Consider the following 23,242-nt stretch of genomic DNA (forward strand, 5'->3'; position numbering starts at 1 on the left):
GCGTGGCTACAAAGACTCACTTCTCTCACTCCCTTCTCTCTCCCACTTGCCTGCACACATCTGTGAACACGTCACAGGGATTCAAACAGAAGCCAATGAGCTTGCAACAAGCAGTCTTTGTTGCTGGGTCTGTTAGGAATCTGAAAGCAAGATTTCACGAATCCTGACACCATTTAAGTGACAGCAAGAAAGAGAGCTTTTTCTATGCCCTTAACTCAATAAGGGTACAGCTCAGCATACAGATGTGTCTTTATCAACTGCTGAGCCATGCTGTGCTGTTAGGCATATTAGTAACTCTTCCAGCTATCACAAACAGGGCTGTGTAATTAAATGCAAGGCAGCTGGTGGTACTATACCCTACTGTGGAACTCGCAGAACAAGATGCAGGCTGACTCCCAGTACTAATCATCTAAATTGCTTGAGGAACAGTGACATTTTCACCACTCATACACCAGAGCACAGGCAGCTCCTCATTAACTGAGCAGGTTATAAGTAAAGCTTCAGGATTGGGTCAAGAGTCAGGGATGGTCTTCACCTTTTCAGTTTGTTGTGTGAGAAGGCAGTGCTGTAATTTCTTTCTCTCCCTTCCCCCATCCTGCCCTCAGGCCATGTAAATATCCAATAAAAGCTCCTTCACAGTTATATGAGGGATGGCAGTCAGCCTATGTACATGAGAAAAAGTGCTCAAAGTGACACAAAGAGGAAGGGGTCTGTTTTGCTTTTTGTTGCTGGAAACCCTCAAGGCAAAGTATCACAAAACAATCCAGTTTGAAAAGGACCACAGCAGGTCATCTAATTCAACTGCCTGTTGAAAGCAACATCAGCTGTAAGGTCAGACCAGGCTGCTCAGCGCTTTATCCACACAGATCTTGAAAACACCCATCCAATGAGGATAGAAATTGCCCAGCCTTTCCAAGTAACCTTTTCTACTTCTTAGCATACGCTTGTGAAGGAGAGGGCGTCTTTTACAGAATAACCCGACTTCGAAGGGACCCACAAAGATCAAATCCAATTCCTGTCTCCACACAACAACCCTAAATTCAAACAATAAATCCGAGCTCATTGCCCAAACTCTCCTCAACCTCCGGCAGGCTGGGTCCCTTGACCTGGTATCCAACCACCCTACCATCCATATTTCCCCCACCCGACATCCATTTGAAAGCATTTATTTCAATCTATGCCCGCTTCCCGCAGCGCATGGAAGGGGCGAAGGAGCAGATTCAGCACCACGGAGAGCGGCAGCGGCGGGCAGCGCCGTCCCAGCCCGGCTGGGCGCCCGATCCCACGCAACGCCCCGTGCCAACCCAGGGAACCCGAGCACCTTATTTACAGGGTGTGTTCAAGTTTTCAGCCTTGAATCGTATGAAATGACGAGTGAAACTGCGGAATAAAGCCCCAGCTGTTCAGCAGGAGAAATTTTTCGCCATGTCTGTGGGATTGTTGTCCGGCAATTGCTTTGTTGACTTAACTTGAATGTATCAATACCTGAAGAGTTATTCACTTGTTGGCAAATGATTTGTTATCTAAGATTGTCCTCTTCAAGAAAAGATCAAACCTTTTATTTTCCTCTGATTTCCTTCTAATTCCCTTTCCCTTGCTGATTTTTCCTCTTTGCTAACCCTGTATCGTTATTTAATCACATTTCCTGGTTAAAACTAGGGGAATGGGGTACTCTCAATGGCTTGCAGAATCATCTATGGCTTTGTTCAACATATAAATACTCACTGGAAATAAGTGGAATTAAAATCTTGAACATCAGGGAGCGTATGTCCTATTTGTGCATCCAACAAATGCAGACAACCTCAGGACTCCAAGCACATTAGAAGGAGGATTCACATGTTTTTTTTTCCAAGAGCACTGCCTTCTGAGTAATGCCTAGAAAATGAAAGCTGCTTTTCCTGCTTAAGTAGCAACTACTTAATACAAAGGAAAGACATGAGCAACAGGTTAGTGCCTCAGGTAATCTTCCTCAGTTTCAGAGGCCCTGCATTCTCTTCTTAACTTGGAGCTATTTGAGGTCACTAGAAAAAAAAAAAAAAAAAAAAGCAAACATTTCATCACAGAAAGGAGATTTCATGACATTTTTGCAGATTCAAGAAGCATCCTATCCATCTCACAGCTCACACTGCAATTGCCAGCCCTTCCCATCTGTGCCAGGGCATTTCAGGAGGAATAGAATATGCAGGTTGACAGTGAGATGGTATCATGCTTGCTGTGACTTTCAAAGTCTGTAGGAACCTATCACTCCCCATGCTGGAAGCCTGCAAAACCTACTGTCAAGAAGGCATAAAATAGGAGAAAACTTGCCAGGAATTAAAATAAACCTCCGGGGCTAAACATCTTGCACCAAGCCTCTGGGTTATGTTCCTTTTAATGCTGGCATCAGTAAGGCTCAGTGTTTGCTTCCAAAGGTGGGTGAGCAGCATCAAGGACAGACAATGCCAAGTGTTCATCAGTTCTACCTACATTAGGCTTTGAACATGTGATTAGTTGTTCTCTATAACGAGGATCAGCGGTGCCAGCTGGAGCAGGGCTGGCATGAGGTGAGACCATTCTGGACTGCACAGACTTTCATGCATGAAGCTGGCAAAGCCTCAAATACCACTGCAGACACCGAGACAGGAAGGTGCCCAGTATCACACCAGGTTGTACCTTGACTCCACAAAGCACCATCTTTATAGCACCTATATTTCTCTGTCAGCCTCAGAATGAAGTCCAGCATGAAGGCTGCTTAACTGAGTAAGAGAGACAGAGCAATGCTAGCAAAGGTCTCCCAGGTGCTGCTTTTTAAAGGGAGATCTCCATTCCCTGCTCCTGAGGCCTGCATCCTGCTCTCTTTCCAGCTCTGCCTGCAGTCAGGACAGGATGCTTTGCTCTCTGTGCCCTTGGGTTAGTCTCTAAACCACATTCCCAATGCGCAGCGAGAATAAAAGGAGCCGGTTATTATCAGCATCAAGAGGATGGGATGAGGTCCAAAGGAACACAGACTGAGGAGCACTGAAGAGGCAAGGTGAAGACATGTCCCTGCATATCACCCTCAAGAACTTCTAACCTGCTTTAGCCACACATAACCATCTCTGTTTATTTGGCCGCTAATCCTTTGCTGCCTGTCTTATTGACTAGGAATTGTGATCCCTATAAGCGGGGCTGAGGGCTAAATCCTCCTCTGCCTTAATCCATAACAACACAGCAAGGTCTCTTTCAGCTCTGGATTTAAATAAAATAAATAAATAAGAAGAGGAGGGGGATTACTGAGCGTAACAACAACTCTGAGTGTTCACTCCGAGCTGCATCTGCGCAATTACGCAACAGCAACCCAGCACAGCAGAGGTAAAAGCAAAAATAAAGTTCCAACCTGCTTCAGCAGACAGGGAGGGGAAGAGCAGAAGTCACCCAACAATATTTAAAAATCAAGAGAATGTTTTTTGAAAGGAGTTGCCCACAGGGCAGGGAGACAAGCCAGACCTCTCTGACAAGATTTGCCAGAGCCTTTCAAAAACTGTAACTGAATACAACGCGTGGTTTGGGCTGCCCGTTCAGTTTTAAGATACGAGGGAATATTTTGATGAAGGCAAACCAAGGAAGAACAGAGTTTCTTAGAGGAAGTACCAGAGCTTATTTTTCTTTCTTGATTTTTTTTTTTTTTTTAAAAGCCTCCTCCTGTGCTTTCTATTCAAATTCAAGTGAAAACTGATTTCTGTTTACAGCTTAGATAAATTCTTTGTAGGTTTCCTTACATTCTGATCTCACTTGAACAAGCAGATCTCCACAGCTGCCAGGCAATCCCAGATCTCACTGAAGCCCTGTAGCAATACAGCAGGGAACTCAGCTTTGCTGTTTATCTACTTAGAAGGTGAAGTGCAGATGAGACTCAATACGGTGATGCTGCAAAGACAACTAAATTAAAACCAACACGTCAACACGCACACAGAGCTTCCACACAAAGAAGGAAGGTTCAGCCAGTCCTGAAATCTCCCTGCTAGATGTCAGAACCACAGCAGCGTCCTGGGAATACAGCTGTTTCATTTCCCCAGATCTCTCTAACCAGCTCAGATGTAAACCATCCACTTGTGGGCTCCTGCCTCACCACAGCACAACCAGACCAAGACTGAGCCACGGCACTGTGAAGCTCTGTGTGATCTGTACAAAGCCTTCTCTCTGCCTAGGGGGTCTCCATTTCTACAAGCTCTTCAATTTGCCAAGTCTGCATTTTGATAGAGACATCCTCAGATGACTGCATTTCTGCTAAATGGGGTTAAAGAGATGGGAAGAAAGGAAGCCAAGGTAGTCGGTGAGCATGAATAATTCACACAGCAAGCTTGTCCCAAGGACACGAGGTCACCCAGCCAGGTCAAAACCTGAGCAATGGAAGCAAGGATTGCTTCTGTGGGAAGTTAGTAAACAGATTGGAAGGGTAGTCCTGTTTTCCATCAGTTTCTCCTATGCTCCTGCTTCTTAAGTCCTTTCTTCCTTCTGCCTTGATCCCAGGCTCCTTCACACAAACACTGACATTTAGTGGGGCACAACCACGCTAAGATCACCCCCCTATGGGCTTCATGCTCATGGCATCCTTGCAGGTGCACAGGCATGAAGGATCAGGCCTCGTTACTTGTTATTATAATTAAAGCTACACGACCACTTCTAATGCCTGTGCACTGCAGAAAGCCTTCATGGTGGCACTTTGCCAGCAGCAGCATCGATTATACACGAGACCCACAAACATAAAGGCTATTAGATCACAGCTAGACAAATAATTCATTATGAATTAATACCATTTAAGAGCTCGGGATGTTTTCCATTTAATCATTAGCTCTGAGACAGCACGATTGGATTGACTGACTCAGTTTAAATCAGATCCCTAGCCACAAGCAAGGCAACAAAAGTCACAGAACAGCGAGGCCTCAGTAACCTCTGGAGCATCTTGTTGGGTGATTTTGGAGCTTTGTTGATCTGATAGGCTGCATTATCACGCAGCTTTAGCTCAAATGAGACAAAGGCAGCCCCCAAACTCAACCCTGGCAAATAAAGTCCATTTTCAAACTTAACAACTTGAGCCCATCCTCGGTCAGCTGAGAAGGCCTCCATGCATTATTTATGTTGCACTCACATTACAGCCACACACACAAAAAAGAAAAGTCAGCAAAGGCCCAGCCTGAAGCCCTTAAATAAAAAGGACCCGATGCTGAATTTGGGCAGTTATCTTTCAGGATAGGCCATGCAAAGAAGTTGTCTGGAAACAAAGCAGTCATGCTGACAATCATTTTAGCCAAAGGATGGACATTTTACAGATACACAGCCACCAATAAAGGAGTCAGCATCTTCATAAAAGTCACCAGATTCTTCCTTTTGTCCTGAGCATCTGATAGGAGCGCCCTGGAAACGCTGACACTGCCACAGCATCCATCTTAAACCAGTCAGGCTTCTGGGCTGGATTTCAATATTGCTGGGTTTTTTTTTTCTGCTTTATGTGCATCCCTCCAGCATTCCGTGCTGCCTCTCAAAAAGCAGACAAACATCCCCGCCTGAATTTCACAAATGCTCAATAGCCCACATGCTATTCCAAGGATCCGACCTTGAAAACCATCTCAAAGACGGCATTCAAAAGAAGAAAGAGAAACCAACTCGGGCAGCAAGGCTCACATGCCCTCCCCATTTCCAAAAGGGACAGGATTTTCTAGAGAAAAACCTCCCTCCAACCCCCCCCCCCCTCCTCTTAACCCACATAACTCCCCCCAGGTCCCAATTGGAGGCCTCAGCAAGATGTAAGCATGCATTCTCCCTGTGCTCTGCTGCCTGAGGAGCAGCTGAGGCCACGTTGGAGGATATCACCCTGTGCTCAAGGCAGACAGGACCTCTCTTTCAGGCCCACGGGACTCCCACCTCAGCCACAAAAAAAAACCAAAAACCAACACAACAGAGTTTTCTTCAGCCTCTGCAGATCATTTCTGAGTATTTCCCAGAGATGGAGAACAGCTGAACCGCCCGTACAGCCGGAGTACAAATGATTCAGCACTTTCCCCACCTCCAGAAGCCTGATCGATAGCAGCGAGCCCTTCTGCAGGCTCAGCCAGAGCATGCGGATCCACAGCATCACCAGCACTGCTACTGCAGCATCACAGCCCAGGTGCTGGCGGAGAGGCCTCCCCGATAAGGCCAGAGGAGGGGTTTCACCGGCCCTGGGCGTTTGAGAAGGAAGATGCGATTGCAACCTTAAATATAGGGGGAAAAAGGGGCAGGGAGAAGCTCCCCCTGGAGATTTGGGGCTGAAATGTGCCCTGTCACACCGTGCTCCTTACCCTGTCCCCCTGGGTTGACACATCAGTGTATTATCGCTCACACAGACGCGATGTCGTGACGTAAGAACAAAAACCCCATCACATGCCCGAGCCCCGCACGCAGCATCCCCCCTCCCCCCATTGCAGTTCTGGCCCATTTCCGAGGGAGGGGAAAAAAAAATTTAGGAAGGGGGAACCCAGCAGGCAGCAAGATCCCAGACCCGTGGGGGGGATGAGGGAGTAAAGCAGCCCCAAAGCTCCGGCTGTACCCGGGGGCACGGCGCCCATCCTCATCCTCATCCTCATCTTCTCCCCCCCACCCCCCCCGGCCCCGCTTACCCACACCGGAGCGCCGGGATCGCCGCAGCCGGGGATCGCCGCGCCGCACTGCGCGCTCCCGGGCGGGCGAGCGCGCCCCCGATGAGGAGGAGGAGGCAGGGAGAGAGGGAGGAGAAGGAAGGGCAGGGGAGGGATTTATTAACGCTGCCGCTAATTAGCACCTGCAGCTCTCGCTGTTGCTCAGCCCTCAGATTTCCCCACAAACACGATGAGGGTTTACCCACCGGGTTCAGGTTCTGAAGCTCAACTCCGGGTTTTCAGGGAAGGAGAAAGATTTCCGAGCACGAGGAATCACTCAGATGCATCCTTCCCTGTCCCACACGGGGTGACGATGCTCAGGAGCATCCCAGCTTGGCTCTAGGTGAGGCGTCAGCTGGTGGCAATCTGCATTCAGGCACTTTCCTTCCGTGCCCCCCCAGCAGAGGCTCCTGCTAACAGCGCAGCCATCTCTTCAGTCATTTGGTTATCAGAAATGTCAGGTTAATTAAAACCTCCCCCATCGAGGATGCACTCACAGTGGGACCTGCCACTTCCCTCACCGTCCACTTTGATGCCTGACAAATAACTGCTGAGGTTGTGAAATTTCAATCTAGGTGCATCCATCCTGCAGGAGCACCTTCATCCTTATTGATTAGGCATTGCTGGACAACATATATTGAGCATGTTGCTCCACGTCCTACATTCCATGCCTTCATGGAGTTTGCCATGAAAAAGTTTGCCCAAAAGATCTATTTGCCATCCCATAAATGTCAGGGAAGAAATCGTGCGCTCAGAATTTGTGTGTGCATCCCATGGGGTCTACATGGCCTCCAAAGGGATGCACCTTCTTCAGGGGATCTGGAAAATGAGCTGTGCACTGCAATTTCTCTAATGAGTGATAGATGCAGTTATACAAAAGCAGAGAGCAGGGGCTGCAGGAGAGCAGTGGCCCAGCTGATACAAATTAAGATTAATCCATGAGGAATAGCTGAGTCTGCTCAGCACAGCTGTTGGTGGAAGGGGAGGCAAAATCAAACCACAGAGAAAGGAGAGGTCACTAACAATGCCAAGGAAAGAGGGCTTATAAGGTGGGGACATTTTGCTACCAATGTCACTGAGATTCAGGCTTACCTCCTTTATCCCAGAGCTGCTCAGCACCTTTGGAAACATCAGATTTCAACACGCTGTGCTATTCCTGCAGGGATCCCATTGTGCAGCTCTATTTAGGGCAGGAGGACATAAAGTCATTCTCCAAGAGTCGCCTCCAACTGTGCTGAGTGCTTTTCCAAAATGCTGATTACTGTTAACTCCAGAGGAATTTGTACCTCATAAGGGCTGCTTAATGTCTTGCAAAGTGTACTTCTCCTTGTTCCTACAAGCACCTGTCCCATTCTGTCAGTGGTGTTGGTTGCAAAGCAGCCTGTTCATCAAGGAACTGAAATATCCCTTCTTGCTTTTGGAAGTCTCTTTATAGAGGATTTGTAAGGAGCCCTTGCTGGAAGAAGACACTGCCTGACTCCATTACAAACACTGATCTGCAACATGCAGCATTGCTCCATTTGTGATAAGAACAAAAATTTGTTTGCTCTTCTCTGTGGCCACTTCAGAGAGATGCACTGGAAGATACGGTGAGCTGAGCCCTGACAGAAGCCTTGCAGACTGTCTGAGCATGTGTGCACTGGAAACACAACTAAAAACGGCCTCTTACAATTCATTTCTGTTGAGGAATAACCAATCTTGGTGCAGCAAGGATCAAAACGTTCAAATAGATCACTGCAAGTTAATGGCAACTAGAGATAAGCCCAATGGAAGTTGTATCCTGCACATACAAGGCTGTTGTGGCAGCTAACAGTTAAAGCCAGCATGAATCTTGGCCCATGTTCTTGACGTTTGCCAGCGAGAATTGGGTTGAATGAGGAGAACATCCCATACCAGAGACATACATATGTGCAGTGGTTATTGAGCCAGATCTCCCTGCAGGGCAGAGCTGACCATGGGAGGCAGTGACACGAAGGGCAGCTCCCTCCTCACCTCTGATTCCTTGCCAGATCCACTCTGTGCATTTGCCCTCACTCCACAGCTCTTTGAGGGTCTCTCTCTTTCCTTATCCCCAGAGATCCTCTGCAATCAAATTAAAAGGTTTAACTAGGGATGAGAAACGTGGAGAAATTAGACGAGTTCCTCTCCTCCAACCGATTTCTCTGAAGAAGGTATTGATGAAATGCCTTAAAGCATTTGTGCTTGGAGAGATGGATTCATGTGCACCCTGCTATGACAACCAGCCTTTCGAGAAGGGCTGGTGATGGATGTACATCCCAGGCACTTTGTTTTAATGGGAAAGCAGCCCCTCCTGCCCCCAGGACATTAAATCACCTTGCAGATGAAGCCAACCCATAGGGGAGAAAACCACAAATAAATCCACCTGTAGCTCCCAAAGCATCTCTAAGGCAAGGATGGGTGGGTGTGCCAAGTTACCCAGCCGGGCTGGAGACCTTCCACCGAGTTGCTGCTATTCGTGATGCTGTGCTGCCATCTGCTGCTCTCAGCACAACGGCGTTTTTTTCCGTTCAGGGCGATTATTTTTAACATCCCCAGAACGCAGCCGTAGTGCCTCTGTTAGGAGGCTGTTGTAAATCTCGCCCAACGCTCTCCTGCAAAGCTCCTCCTGTGAGCGCCCTGGGATGTTCTGCAGATGGCACGAAGAACGGGGAGAGCAGCTACTTGGTTTCCTTGCAAAAGTTCATTAAAAAAGATGAGCCTCCTGGCACTGGGTGTGAAGCTTTCCCTTTTCTGTGCCTGCCACAGACATAAGGAAGGAAAAGAATTGCAGCAGGGCAATTCTTATTAATTAGTGACTCCAGTAAAGGAGAGAAACAGCAAACCTGAGCTAGACCTTCAGAACCAGCTGGGTTTGGTCGTTGCAGCATGCCATATGCACTGAACAGCAGATGTGCTCCTCTGGTCAATCTTCAGCTCCCTCCCACAGTTCCTCTTATATTCATGTTGGTAACAAAGAGCCACAGCTGTTGGAAAGGATGGTTTTAATTCCCAAGCACTGCCTGCCCCAGGGCAGCCTGTGTGTCATCTGGGCTTAAGCAAGTGCTCTGCATCCCCCAGAGAAAACTTACTGGTGTCAGCCAGCCACACTCTGGCCTTCATTCTAGGAAAATATTCCCTTCTACTTTTAGCTTCAGAACAAAACCTATTTGCACGATTGTAGAAATGAGGATCTGCAGAGTTTGCAGCCCAGGGAAAACCTCAGTGGGATGCTGGTTGTTAATGGCCTGGAAAAGGTTAGAGATGAACAGCTGAGAGCAAAGCCTGCTGCAAACCATGGCAGGTATGCAGCCATCCAGGCCAACGAAACACCTCTGTTGCACAGCTCCAGGCATCCTCAGAGGCTTCTGTATTCAACACTGCCTTACTGTGAAACATTAAACAGTTCAACATCAACAAAGCTTCGTTCTGATACTGCTCTTTCCAGACAGGCTTCAAGATCACAGACACAAAAGGCAGCATCCTTCCCTCCCTCTCCTCCAGCAACGCTGCCTTTTGGGGCCAGGCAGGGCAGCTTTGCCCACAGCTCTCTTTCAGCATCATATCCCAAAAAAGCATTTTGCAAACTAGAAGAGCACCCCTCCTGTTTCCTTCATTTATTATTATAACTCTGCTCAGCTGGAAAATAGTAGGCCAGCTTGCCTGTGCTTCCATTGCTTTGATTGCTAACATGAGCCAGCTGCCCTTTATGCAAGACTTCAGTCGTGTTGCCCTTCCATAAAGCCTAAGATGGCTTCCAACACTCTCCAGGGGGCAATTTTAAAAGATTGCACATTCTGAAACACCTTTCTACAAGTATTTCAAGCCGTATCCATGCTCTCTATTGTTTATCATGAAGAATAACGTTCATTGCTTTTGGTTTGTCTCATTTGCTTTGGAACTGTTGGTACGGAGCACATATACACAAGTATTCCTGCAGAACTACCTGCCTGAACTTGGGACAACCTGCCTGGGAGCCCATCTTTAGCCTGAATCGAATTTCATGAGCCTGTTTCACCACTAGATTGCAGCAGAACATCGATTTCTGCTGCCAGCACGCTTGGCTGGCTGGGAGAAAGGAGCAGACAGGGGAGTTTGCAGAGCTGAAACATCTTGCTATCGCTCAAGCAAAAATGTAGGTGAGAAATCCCACATAACGTGAACCACAGCAAGGGAAACCACATAACCCACAAGAATGTCTCACACCCACTCTGTTGGGCTGGAAGAACATCCCATATGTGCAGCACTGTGTCATCTTACAACCAGTTTGTTCAAGGCACTGAGTTGCCATAAAGGTAAATGACTTGAGCTCCAATGAAACCGGACCGTGGTTTTCTACTGAGTTTGCACAAACATTTGGCAAACTTGAAACTTGGCTGTGAATCCTTCAAGAGGTGACCTAGAAGAAACTGCTGAACTGACAATGACAACGTGATCCTAGGAGCTGACAGGCGGTGGTGGCTGTCTCCAAACCTCTCTTCTGCAATTCCCATTGCAGAAAGAAGCCAAGAGCACTGATCCATGCTCAGCACTCTTGAACTCCAGCTGAATCCTTCAGCTGGGATGAGTATTTTAGAGCTGAGCTGTAAGCTTTCAACTTTGACGTGTTGGTCTCAAACTCCACAGTTGAAGTTTTCTTCCATCCATCCATCCACCCATCCACCCATCCACCCATCCATCCACCCACCCACCCATCCACCCATCCACCCATCCATCCACCCATCCACCCATCCACCCACCCATCCATCCATCCATCCATCCACCCACCCACCCATCCACCCATCCACCCATCCATCCACCCATCCACCCATCCACCCACCCATCCATCCATCCATCCACCCATCCACCCACCCACCCACCCATCCACCCATCCACCCACCCATCCACCCATCCACCCATCCACCCATCCATCCACCCATCCACCCATCCACCCATTCATCCACCCATCCACCCATCCACCCACCCATCCACCCATCCACCCACCCACCCACCCATCCACCCATCCATCCACCCACCCATCCACCCATCCATCCACCCACCCATCCACCCATCCACCCACCCATCCACCCATCCATCCACCCACCCATCCACCCATCCATCCACCCATCCACCCATTCATCCACCCATCCACCCATCCACCCATCCATCCACCCATCCACCCATTCATCCACCCATCCATCCATCCACCCATCCACCCACCCATCCACCCATCCACCCACCCATCCACCCATCCACCCATCCACCCATCCACCCATCCACCCACCCATCCACCCACCCATCCATCCACCCATCCACCCATTCATCCACCCATCCACCCATCCACCCATCCACCCATCCATCCACCCATCCACCCATCCACCTTTCCTACCACAACCTGCACTGCTACCAAGAATGCCCTGTGCCCAAGTTTCCAATTTTGTCACTGGGGGGTGATCTATGTTGCCTGTTGCATCCAACAGGACAAAGTGGGCATCCTCTCCTTGCTAGAATAGGAAGACATAACCAAGTACATCCTAAGAGCAAATCCATCAGCTCTCAGAGGATCCCTTCACAGGGATTTGCCATGTATTAAAGATCTCCTGCATTTCCACTGCAGCCCCGGAAGGCCTAAAACTTTTGCTGTTACCTAGCAGATTTCTTACATTTATAGCAAAGTATTTTACAGGGTTGTCTGGAAGGAAGACATTTAGATGTGCAAAACATTCATTAATCATGAATAATTAATAATTAACAATTATTATTTAAAATACCAGGGCAGGAGAAAATCCCAGTGTGGATATTTTTGATTTGTAAATGCCATGGTTTTAATTAAAGGAGAGTAAAGATAATCATCAGTCAACTGTTTTTATCAACTGGCATTCTGGGCTTTGGCTGCTAGATGCCCCACATGGAAAAGAACAGCGTTTTTTTCCGGAGCAATGAAAAGTGTTGAATCTGAAGGATGTGTTCTGGTGGAAATCTCAAATCCTGGGGCTGGGAGCCTGAGGATTTCTCATTGTTTGGGCCATCGCTCAGATAACCACTGCCTTGTTCCAGTTGCCATCCAGTATTCGTGCCTTTGGAGGAGAAATGTCCAACTGGATCCCTGTGTCTGGCACACAGCAGTCCTGAAGTGACCCCTCCTGGTAATTTGTGGGTCTGGAGAACACAGCTAACACAAGGGATGATGTGGAAGGCCCAGGTTAAAGCACAGAGAGTTAATGGCAGGAAAAATAAGGAAGGAGGGAGGGAGGGAGGCATGGCAGTTGTTCAGGTTCATACTAAGTGTTAGGCTTCCTTCTTTAAGTGTCTAAACAGAACTAAAGCACACGAGATTCCATCAATGCTCAGCAGTGTTTTTGCTTGAGTTGAAAACACCACTCTTGCTGAATAGCATATATATGTATAATAAATATATAAAGAGACAGAGAGAGAAAAGCACAAACTTCCTCCAGCCCTCCTTAACCAGGCAGTGAGCTGAAACAGATTCCCCCTGCAGAAAGGCTTCGCTGCCAACAATCATGAATGTCCTTTTGAAAAATTGAAGTCCTGACTGAATTGAGGCAGAACGTATGAAAGTGCAGCAGAAGAGAGCTGCTATGCCTGGGGTCAATATGTGGGACAGAGGGAAGGACCCAGGATGCACACAAGTCTTCAGATGTTTACACCACAGCATCCTTCCATGACATAGGGGTGTCCAGCCCTTGGTGCTGCTTAGTTTCTCACCTACCAGTCATCAGTCCCTTGGTGCTGGCTTTACTCAATAGCTGAAGACCAAATGTCATCCACAACATCAGCTCCCCCTCCTTCACTACTATTCTACCTCTGAGCTCTTTGTCACGAGCTGGGACACTTCACTGCCCTTCACACAGCACCCTCAGTCCTCCAGAATCAGGTTCACAAAGCCAATCCCAGGACTTTTTGACTTGCTCACCGTTTGTTGTGACAAAAAGCTGCAGAGTGACTCAAGCACACGGCTGCAGAGCCTGCACCAAAACCTGTGTATGGGTTATTGGTTCATTAATCAATAGGCTTGATCCTTTTCAGACACTCACAGAAACCTGCTTAAGCAGAACAATTAGTACTAGTGGGTTTCTTGTATTTCTATTCCCAATTAGATTATCTGTGATGGAGAAGCAGCTGCAGGCTAGGTCCCTCTAGCATGAAATAGCTTGTAAAAGGAAGGTCACAGATCCATAATGCCTGTTTTGCAGGTGAACATCGGCGTCCTATATTGAAAGGTAATAGAGGTCTTTTGTACAAAGAATTCCCACCTGAAATCCTAGAAATCATATAAGTAGACTGCATTAGCTACACATCATAAATATTGATGCTGTTGCTAAGGGGAAGGAGGGCTGGGTTCAATGTTAATGGACTGGTGTTGGTATGCTGAGAACACTCGAGGGAGCAAAAAGGGACAAAACACCTCTGTCAAAGGGAGCTGAGAGCGTTGTGTGTGGCTTTCAGCATCAGGCTGGCCCTGGGAACGTGCATATTTTGACAAGTGTGTGAGTCTTCCCTCGTGCTGCTTCTCTGAGTTTTGGGTTAACCGTACAACCTTGTGATGACACAGGTTGGTTTCACACCCGAGCTTAGAGCAGATCCCCAGAATCACAGAATCACTAAGGTTGGAAAAGACCTATAAGATCATCCAGTCCAATCATCCACCTATCACCAATGATTCTCGCTAAACCATATCCCTCAACACAACATCCAAACGTTCCTTGAACACCTCCAGGGAAGGGGACTCCACCACCTCCCTGGGCAGCCCATTCCAGTGCCTGACCACCCTTTCAGAGAAGTAGTATTTCCTAATATCAGGCACAACCTTCATGCTGGGCTCTGGTGTGAAGTGTTGCCACGGAGCTCCAGCTGCACCCCGTGAGGAGGGGATCTGCAAAGTGTTGGGTGCACCAGGCAAGAGATGCCTTCTGCATGACTTGCTGCTGAAGATACTTGGTGAGCACGTGCGTTTGCTTACAGAGGACACAGGTCTTGCATTTCCATCACTGGGCTCACACACACTGACCTGTGCTCTCCAAGCAGGCAGCACAGCCAGCACTGCCCTCTTCCTCCCCCCCAGTGGCAGCTCCACTCCATCTGCAGCACTTGAGAACGTGAAGAGCCCTTTATGGATTAGGTTTGAAAAGACGAGGCTGGAATTTCCCTCCTTCCTTTCCCCCCCATGCATTCTTCTGCTCCCTGCTTTTAATGACTAACACAGTCCCAGATGGTTTCCAAATTTCAAGTGCAAAAGGTGTTAAAAAGGCCGTGCTTCCGTGACTGCTTATTATTCACAACAGAACAAGACCTGGACAGCAAATTGCTTTGTTGATCCTGTGAAGGGAATCGATTCTTGCAGTCTTAGTGCCTCTGACATGTTTATAGTGGTCTAACATTGGGAAGGATGCTCGCCCTGGTCCAGCAGGGCTGGAAGGTTGCCCAGCCTGTGGTTTCCATACAGTCTTAGTGCTCCTGGGCTCCCTAAACTGAAGTGCAGAGGAAACCAAGGCTGGGATTAGCTGCTGGGGTTGCAAGGCCAGAAGGTATGAGGCTGGCTGCCTGCTCACCTGTGCAGGTGACAACACTCTGGATACTGAGCACTGTGAGCATGAAAAGCAAAACCACACCAAAGCCCAGAGCTTGCTCCAGGCTCTGCAGCTTGTGCTGGGATGTTGTACAGAGCAGCTCACAGCAGTTCTGGGCTTTCCCATCATACAGAAACAGTGGTGTCCATCTGCCATTGGCCAAGGTTTTTCCAAACCAGGAATGTTTTGTTTTTTTACCAAACCAGGAATGGGTTTGGTGAGGTTTGAGTTGGTTTTGTTCCCTTCCTTTGTGATTCTTAGCATTGCACGGCACAGTTTAAAGCTCACTCAAAGAAAACGAGATGAGGACAAAACACAACCTGAATGCTGGCTGGTGAGAAAGTGATTACTTGTTAATGGAGCAGAGAGTGGAGCGAGATGAGGCTGTCCCAGCCCTATGATTCAGACAGTAAAACTCCCCACTGGAAGCCTCCGGCACACACTTTCAAGAAAACTGAAAGCCCATCAGAGACAATAACAGCTCGTAAAGCTGCAGGACACACGTGGGGGTCATCAAGGAGGCGGCATGGCTGAGCCACACCACAGGAACCCAACCAGGGCAGGGAGAGGTCCTGGGGTGCGATGATACCAAACCGCGTGCAAATGATGCCGCTGTTTAGGCAGCTCCAGCTGAAATCGGAAAATTCAATAATTTTTCAGCTGAATGTTGTGTGCACAGCCCGAGGTGTCCGTCCTGGCACAAGGTTGGGGTCGTGCTGGCTGTTTCTGATGGAAAACACTGCAATGAATCCCTGATGGGACCCCATTGCTGGGGTGATTCAGCGGTGCGGCTTTACCCAGCTCTCCAGCATCCCCAGAGCTTTGATGAGGAGAATTAGCTCTGAACAGTTCAACCCTGCGGCTCTGATGACAATACAGCCCCAGCACTTTGCTATTCCAGCATCTTTCCTGCGACAGTTCATTGATTATCAAGCTACAAGGGACAACAGTCATAAATTCATTTGATCTTGTTTATAGTATTCGTCTGTCAGACTTCCTCGAATCGATTCCCATTTAAAGCAGAATATTTCTCTCAAGAAAAAAATAAAAAAGAAAGAATAATCTGTGTCACAGGGAACTTTTTAAAGCCAACTGCAGAGCTCCCATGTCCCAGCTGTCCCCATATAGGGGGGTTCTGCCCATAACCCAGCAATGCCCTGGGATGCTCCCTAGCACAATGAGAGAAGTCAATTAATGATGAGCCCATTGTGCTTCTGTTAATTGCACACCGTATTGCTCGAAACAGTAGAAAAAAAGAAAAAGAAAAAAAAAGAGAGAAAAAAAAACAGGAATGGTTGCTGGACTGGAGTCTTGAAAATCCATTAACGGATTTATTTTTTATTTTTTATTTTACCCAATACCTTGGGGGTTTGAAAGCTCATCTGCGTGTTACTGCTCCAAATGGAAAACCAGAATAAATGCATATTTGAAGTAATAAAAGCCCTTTCGTACTAAATCCGAGTACAAATTAACAATTACTAGAGCTGTCTAATGCCTTTCTGCCTCAACATTTTCATTTAACAGCCGCTCTTTTATCTTCAATGCTCCAGTTATTTTTTTTTCCTCCAAGATATTTATTGTGAGGCTGGGGAGGGGGAAGATGGGGGGGAGGTGTTTTGTTTTGTCTTCTTCTTTCTCCCTTTCTTTCCCGTTTAGCAGCAGGAGGAAAGGATTTTATTCGAACAGAGAAGGAAAGGAGCTCTGCGCTCCTGGCTCAGAGCCCTCACTGTGCTTCAGACCTGGATGTGTTGGGGTCTGCATCCTGCACAGATGGGTTTCAGGGCCCCTGCTCACCCTGGGCATCACTCTGAGCAAGGAAAATGCAGCTTGGTTGTTGCTGATTAACACCTCAATGAGTGCACACCAACGGCCAGAACCCTCTTCTCGCTGGCAGATAACAAAGGGAGATTGGGAGCAACCCAAGCAGAGGAGATTTGGGGTGGATTTACTCATGAACGAAGGAGAGGTGGAAGGGTCTGACAGCAGAAGCAGCGTCCTGGTGCTGCTCATCCACCCAACAGCATCACGGTGCAGATGTAACACAGGAAAGACGGTGCTCAGGTGAAGTCTCTTCCTTTCTTGGAGGCTGAGCATCACAAAGCACAGCTGGAAAACAAGGAATCAGTGGTGGAGTTAACCAAGGGCATGAGAACAGGCAGTTACCCCACTCACACTATGCACGCTTCCTCTGCACACACCATTAGTTTTATGGGAAGCACAGAGCACAGCTGGGCAACCATAACAGCAGCTGATTAGTGCTCTGTAAACAGGCAGGGCTGATGGGGCTGAAAAAGGAATAGTGATGGGGAAGCCTATAATAATACCAAAGGGGATGCTTCCCAGTTTCCTGGAGCTGCAGCTGCTCCCATCCTGCATCAAGGCAGGTTGCCACTGCCAAGAGTCAGCACAGAAGCACCCCAATAATCATCCCTGGGTGCGAGGAGAGAAGAAGAGGCATCCCGAAGAAAACACACATCCTAACTGCTTTCCCTTTTCTCAAACCTTTGGAGAAGGGCGTGGAAAGTTGCTTTTAAAAAAGAAAGCAATTTGCATGTTTTGCATAACTTAGCAGGACTGTTTTTCCTCTCCCACTGGAGCTGCACGCAGCTCGACTTTGATCCGGCTCCTCACGTTGATACAGCACAGTGCTGAACCCCTCTGGGACTACAGCAAAACGAGCAGCCAGGACACCAGCCCAGAGCTCCAGAGACCCACAGGACACCTGAGCCCTACTGCTGCTGCTCTCCCATTGCCCACCTTGGCATGGTGCAGTGCCCATCCCCTCCATAAAGCACGTGGAGATCCCAGCTGGAGCAGAAGACCACCAAGAGCCTTCAGCCCAGACTTCTCCATGTGACTACCTGGACTTGAGCAAGGCCTTTGACGCGGTCCCCCACCACATCCTTCTCTCCAAAATGGAGGGATGTGGATTTGATGGGTGGACCACTCGATGGATAAGAAACTGGTTGAAAGGCTGCAGACAGAGGGTGGTCATCAATGGCTCTATGTCCAGGTGGAGGCCGGTAACGAGCGGCGTCCCCCAGGGGTCTGTCTTGGGACCGGTGCTCTGTAACATCTTTATCAATGACATCGATGGCGGAATTGAGTGCATCCTCAGCAATTTGCTGATGACACCAAGCTGAGTGGTGTGGTTGACACGGTTGAAGGAAGGGATGCCATTCAGAGGGACCTCGTGAGGCTGGAAAGGTGGGCCTGGGTGAACCTGATGAGGTTCAACACGGCGAAGTGCGGAGTTTTGCACTTGGGCAGGAGAAATCCCAAGCATCCCTACAGACTGGAAGGAGCGGGCCTTGAGAGCAGCCCTGTGGAGAAGGACCTGGGGGTCTTGGTAGATGAAAAACTTAACATGAGCCAGCAGTGTGCCCTTGCGGCTCGGAAGGCAAATGGGATCCTGGGCTCCATCAAAAGAGGGGTGGCCAGCAGGGACAGGGAGGTGATTGTTCCCCTCTACTCTGCTCTTGTGAGGCCCCATCTGCAGCACTGCATCCAGGTCTGGAGCCCCCAGTACAAGAAAGACAGGGAGCTGTTGGAGAGGGTCCAGAGGAGGGCCACAAAGATGATCAGGGGACTGGAGCACCTCCCCTATGAGGACAGGCTGAGGGAGCTGAGCTTGTTCAGCCTGGAGAAAAGAAGGCTGCGGGGTGAATCATTGCAGCCTTTCAGTACCTAAAGGGAGCCTACAGACAGGAGGGGAATCAACTCTTTGAAAGGGTGAGTGACAGCAGGACAAGGGAAATGGTTTTAAGCTGAGGGAAGGGAGATTTAGGTTGGACATCAGGGGGAAATTCTTTACGGAGAGAGTGGTGAGGTGCTGGAACAGCTGCCCAGGGAGGTTGTGGATGCCCCGTCCCTGGAGGTGTTCAAGGCCAGATTGGATGGGGCCCTGGGCAGCCTGGTCTAGCATTAGGTGGAATGGTTGGTGGCCCTGCATGTGGCAGGGGGGTTGGAGATTCATGATCCTTGAGGTCCCTTCCAACCCTGGCAATTCTGTGATTCTGTGACTACTTGGCATTTCAAGATGCAGTTCCTTTTCATTGCTTCTCTCTGCCTCACCAGGGAGGACAGATGATGTTTGAAATTCAATTCATTCCAATCAACAGCGGTGGTTCCGAGGGCAAATGGAGAAAGCCAAGAATGTTCTCTCAGTTAATAAGATAACAATTTAGCACGTGGTGGAGCTTCTTTCCCCTCTTCCTCCATTCAAGCAGACCAGCAGATGTTTGGAGTCGCCTTTAAGTAATTTAGTAGAAAGGCTGCCCTGATTTCAATCCCCCATCCACCCCGTTACCATCCAGCAATGCTTCTTGTCACCAGCCAACGGCATTTAAAATATTTACGGCCCTGTCCTTTCCCTGGGGAAGGATCAGAATAAATCATTGTAGCCAGCAATAAATCAAAAATTAATCTCCCAAAAGTGCGAGGCCTGTCCGATCCCTCAAATAACAAGCAGTAGAATTTATCAAGTAAATTGGTGCTGGTGTCTGCATGGCATTGCCAGGGGTGTAATGGATGGGGTGGAAGGGCAGACAGCCCAGGTGCTCAGATAGTGGGGGAGAAAGGCTTTGGGATGTCACTGGGGTCATTCCTACTGCTGCCCAAGGCAGGAGCTCATCCTTTCCTTTCAGAAAAGTACTTGGATGGGGCTGCATGAAGGAGTTTGCACAGCCTTGCTTTGAGCCCATGCCCAATCTTTGCCATCCCGTAGCAACCTGGGCTGAGAAATAGAGGATGGAAGCCACAAGGTCCTTTACGAGGCAACAGCTTTCTCTCTTCCAACCTAAAATAATAAATAAATACACTCATCCTGTTGGCATCTCTCTGCTCTAACTCACGCCCTCAACGTTTTGTAGCATATTATTCACCTACATCTCTATTGCACTGTGTGTGAGCACATTCATACAAGATTTTTCCACTTCATTCCCCAGCTGAGGGGTAACCATCCCACAGATGGGGGCCCAGCAAGACAGGCTCCTGGTGCTCTGATTGCAGGCTGTGATGGGATGCAGATTTTGCTGGCACCAAGGGAAGGAAGGGCAGTTCTCTGCAGATCCCTGCTTGGAGAGGAAGCATCTCACTTTTCAGTAAGCAGAACTCCAAACAGTTCTTGGAGGCTTTGATGTAGATCACACGTAAAAGCAGTATGAAGTGGGGAGCAAAGAGTTTTGCTGAAATTCATACAGTCCCCAGAGGTTTTGTTTTTTTTTAAGTTTTTGATGGTAAGAAACGCGCCCAGAAATGAGATTTGCCTCCCCAAAAAGCAGTTCTTCATGGCCATGCAGTCCCAGGACCCACTGTAAAACTCTACAGCTGCAAGCAAGACGGAAAACCACCCACTGCAGCCCACCACCATCACAACAGCCACCAACCCACAGCTCTGTTGATTACAGCCCTTTAATAAGCTGAGTTATCTGAACACCAAAATAGCTCCTTCTCCAGCAGTTCACATCCATAATATCTGCTTTTCCTGTAGTGGAGAAAAAAAAAAAAAATTCCTTTTGATCTCTTTTTTTTTTCCCCCTCTTCCCTGCACCAAATGAAGACCGAGCTCATATTTAGTAATTGCTCCCAATAGACTCAATGTGAGCACATCCCCTCTCCCTGCTGCAGCTCAGGCTCTAGGTTTGGTCAATCTGGTAAGGGGCAGATGAAGGAATGAGAGGAACTCATTGGGATGACTCCAATAGCATTAATATTTATCTGAGCAGCCGTGGTTGTGCAGAGAGGTGCACATAGGGCTCCAATGTCAGAACAGTCCCAAATTCACAATTTGCTGGGTTTCTCAGCGTGTTTGGAGTCTCTGAACTGCAGAGAGCATGCAGATACTTTGCAGTGCTCCCAATAAATGTATGCAAACATTGTTTTTTTTTTTTTAAGAAACGTGATTTATGTGGCGTTACAGCTGTAGGGCTGGCTAACCTAGGCAGCAAATTAACTTGGGAAGTGCCAGGGTGCATTAGTCTGACTGACAGGGAAACAGCCCGAGCCAGGTCAGCAGAGCAGCTGGTGCCTTAGTGTTCTCCTTAATGGAACCAGAGAGATCTCCTGAACAATAAATTACTCTCTGTCGATACACACATAAGGACTTCCCTGACAGCCTCATGATGATCCCTTCTCTCCAGCACAATGCACATGGATGTGCACTGAGATGACAGCCCACAGATGTCCCCGTGTGTCCCCTGCAGTGACCAGGGCAGCCCCAGGGCTGCTTTGTTCCTCCGTAACAGCAACGATGATGCAAATCCCAAACCAGCCTGCTTTAAGCCTGGGCTTGGCCATTACCTCCTGAAGTGCTGTGTAAGGAGGTGGGTTTCACAACTCCTGCTTTCTGCTTAACATCAAGACAAAATTGTTATTTACGAAGTTATTCTGAAAGTTTTAGCAGGATTCTCATGAAATTTGCCAACTACACGCACGTGTGGGTGTGTGTTGACTTGAGGTTGTTTTCTTGTTGTGAGTTACAAAGCTGAGATTGCTCTGTTCAAAAGAAGTCTCCTTCCATCTCCTCATCTCTGCAGCCAGCTATCAATCCGACTTTACTGGCCCATCCATCTACCACATAATTATCTACCTATGATATTTTATGCCTTGGCCATCCATCCACATCTCTATTTATCTTCCTACACAAACACACCCATCCGCTCAGACTAATTGCTCCTTCAGTTGCCTTTTCCCTGCAGGCACTGGGGAGCAGACACCCACAGTGGGCTGTGGTTCCTCCCCAAGCAGTTCTTAAGAACCCAGCCAAGATGTGCTCAGAGCCACACAGTAGTGTTCACATGAAGAAAAAATCCATCTTGCCCCCAAATATCCAGGAGCACTCATTTGGCAATCCATTGGGTCAAGCACAAGGATGAGTCCACATTCATTCATACAACCAACCATTAAGGTTGGAAAAGAGCTCTAAGAGGTCCAACCATCAAACTACCACAAACATTGCCCACTAAACCATGTCCCTAAGGAAGTCTTGTAGCACTGGAAATCTTCTGTCTGCACAGAAGTGTTTGCAGAATGAGGGTCAGGGCTCTGCACGTATGAGCACAAGGCATCCGCAGCCAACTATATTTGCAAGAACGAAAGCACACACCTAACCTGTACCTGTCTGCACTGCAAAGCAAATGCCAGCAGCAATACAGGCACACACAGCACCCACGTTGACAAATCCAACAGGTTTTCACTCATTCTTCACTGGGAATTGGTACAGACCCACACCCAGCAGTGCACAGAGGCTGCCACTGCCACTGTATTTATGGTCCTATTGTTAATTTATGCTTGGCCAGTTCCATTCTCACCCCATGCTCATTTCACATGGCATTTCCCCTGCTCCCATTTGTTTCTCCCTTACAGATGCCACACCAGATGGAGCTGATTGGACATTAGAGCTGTCCTAGCTGCATGGAGAACATCTCGACGCATCGCATCTGGGGCTTCAGCAGCCCAGCCAGACTTTCCCAAAGCAGCAGCAAGTTGTTTACAATGGTATAAATAGGCTCTTTATTCCCCACAATTACCACCAAGAATGTATAGAAATGGAAGCAGAAATTATGAAGGGAAAACACTGCAGACTGCCTCTCCAGATTGCCAAAGCTGAGGCAGCGCTGCCTCTTATCCCAAGCAGAGCAACACACTCTTCTCCCAGAGGACAAGGAAAAGTCATCCCCCTTTGGGGCATCACTCACAGTGTGTCTGGAAGAAGCGTTTTATGGTCACCCAAGGAGAGGATGAGCCAGAGGGCAGCACTCATTGCTGTCATGGGGGACAAGCAGAGATGGAAGGAAGGAGCACACTCGCTCAGAGCTGCTGAGCTCGTCAAGGCATGAGGAGCTAAAATTGGTGCCTGCCTGACATGCCAAAAGGAACCTGAGGCTGCCACACAATTACGCTTCCAAATACAGTGATGTTTATCCCGCAGCAATTTTCCATAATTACCCTGACAGCACCTGACAGCCCCACATCAGTGCTGCAGAGCAGACCCTGGCAGCTGATCCTTTGGGTCAGGCTGCTAACACTCCTTCATACCCCCCTGTG

The 23,242-nt window shown here is 48.4% G+C and overlaps 1 protein-coding gene across 3 annotated transcripts in view; it reads right to left on the reverse strand.

Annotated features, from left to right (window-relative positions):
* Positions 1-6,695, reverse strand: part of NFASC (neurofascin) — a 76,325-nt gene extending 69,630 nt beyond the window's left edge. The window contains exon 1 of one of the 3 annotated variants that reach the window (XM_090124767.1): positions 6,615-6,695. The gene's annotated coding sequence lies outside the window, so the exon portion shown is untranslated. Of the gene's footprint in view, positions 1-5,852; positions 5,873-6,614 lie in introns of those variants that run through there. The other 2 variants (XM_090124768.1, XM_090124770.1) reach the window with 2 other exon arrangements.
* Between the last annotated feature and the right edge of the window lie 16,547 nt (positions 6,696-23,242).

This window comes from Phasianus colchicus, chromosome 25, assembly GCF_987193195.1.
Source record: "Phasianus colchicus chromosome 25, bPhaCol1.hap1.1, whole genome shotgun sequence".
NCBI lineage: Eukaryota > Metazoa > Chordata > Aves > Galliformes > Phasianidae > Phasianus > Phasianus colchicus.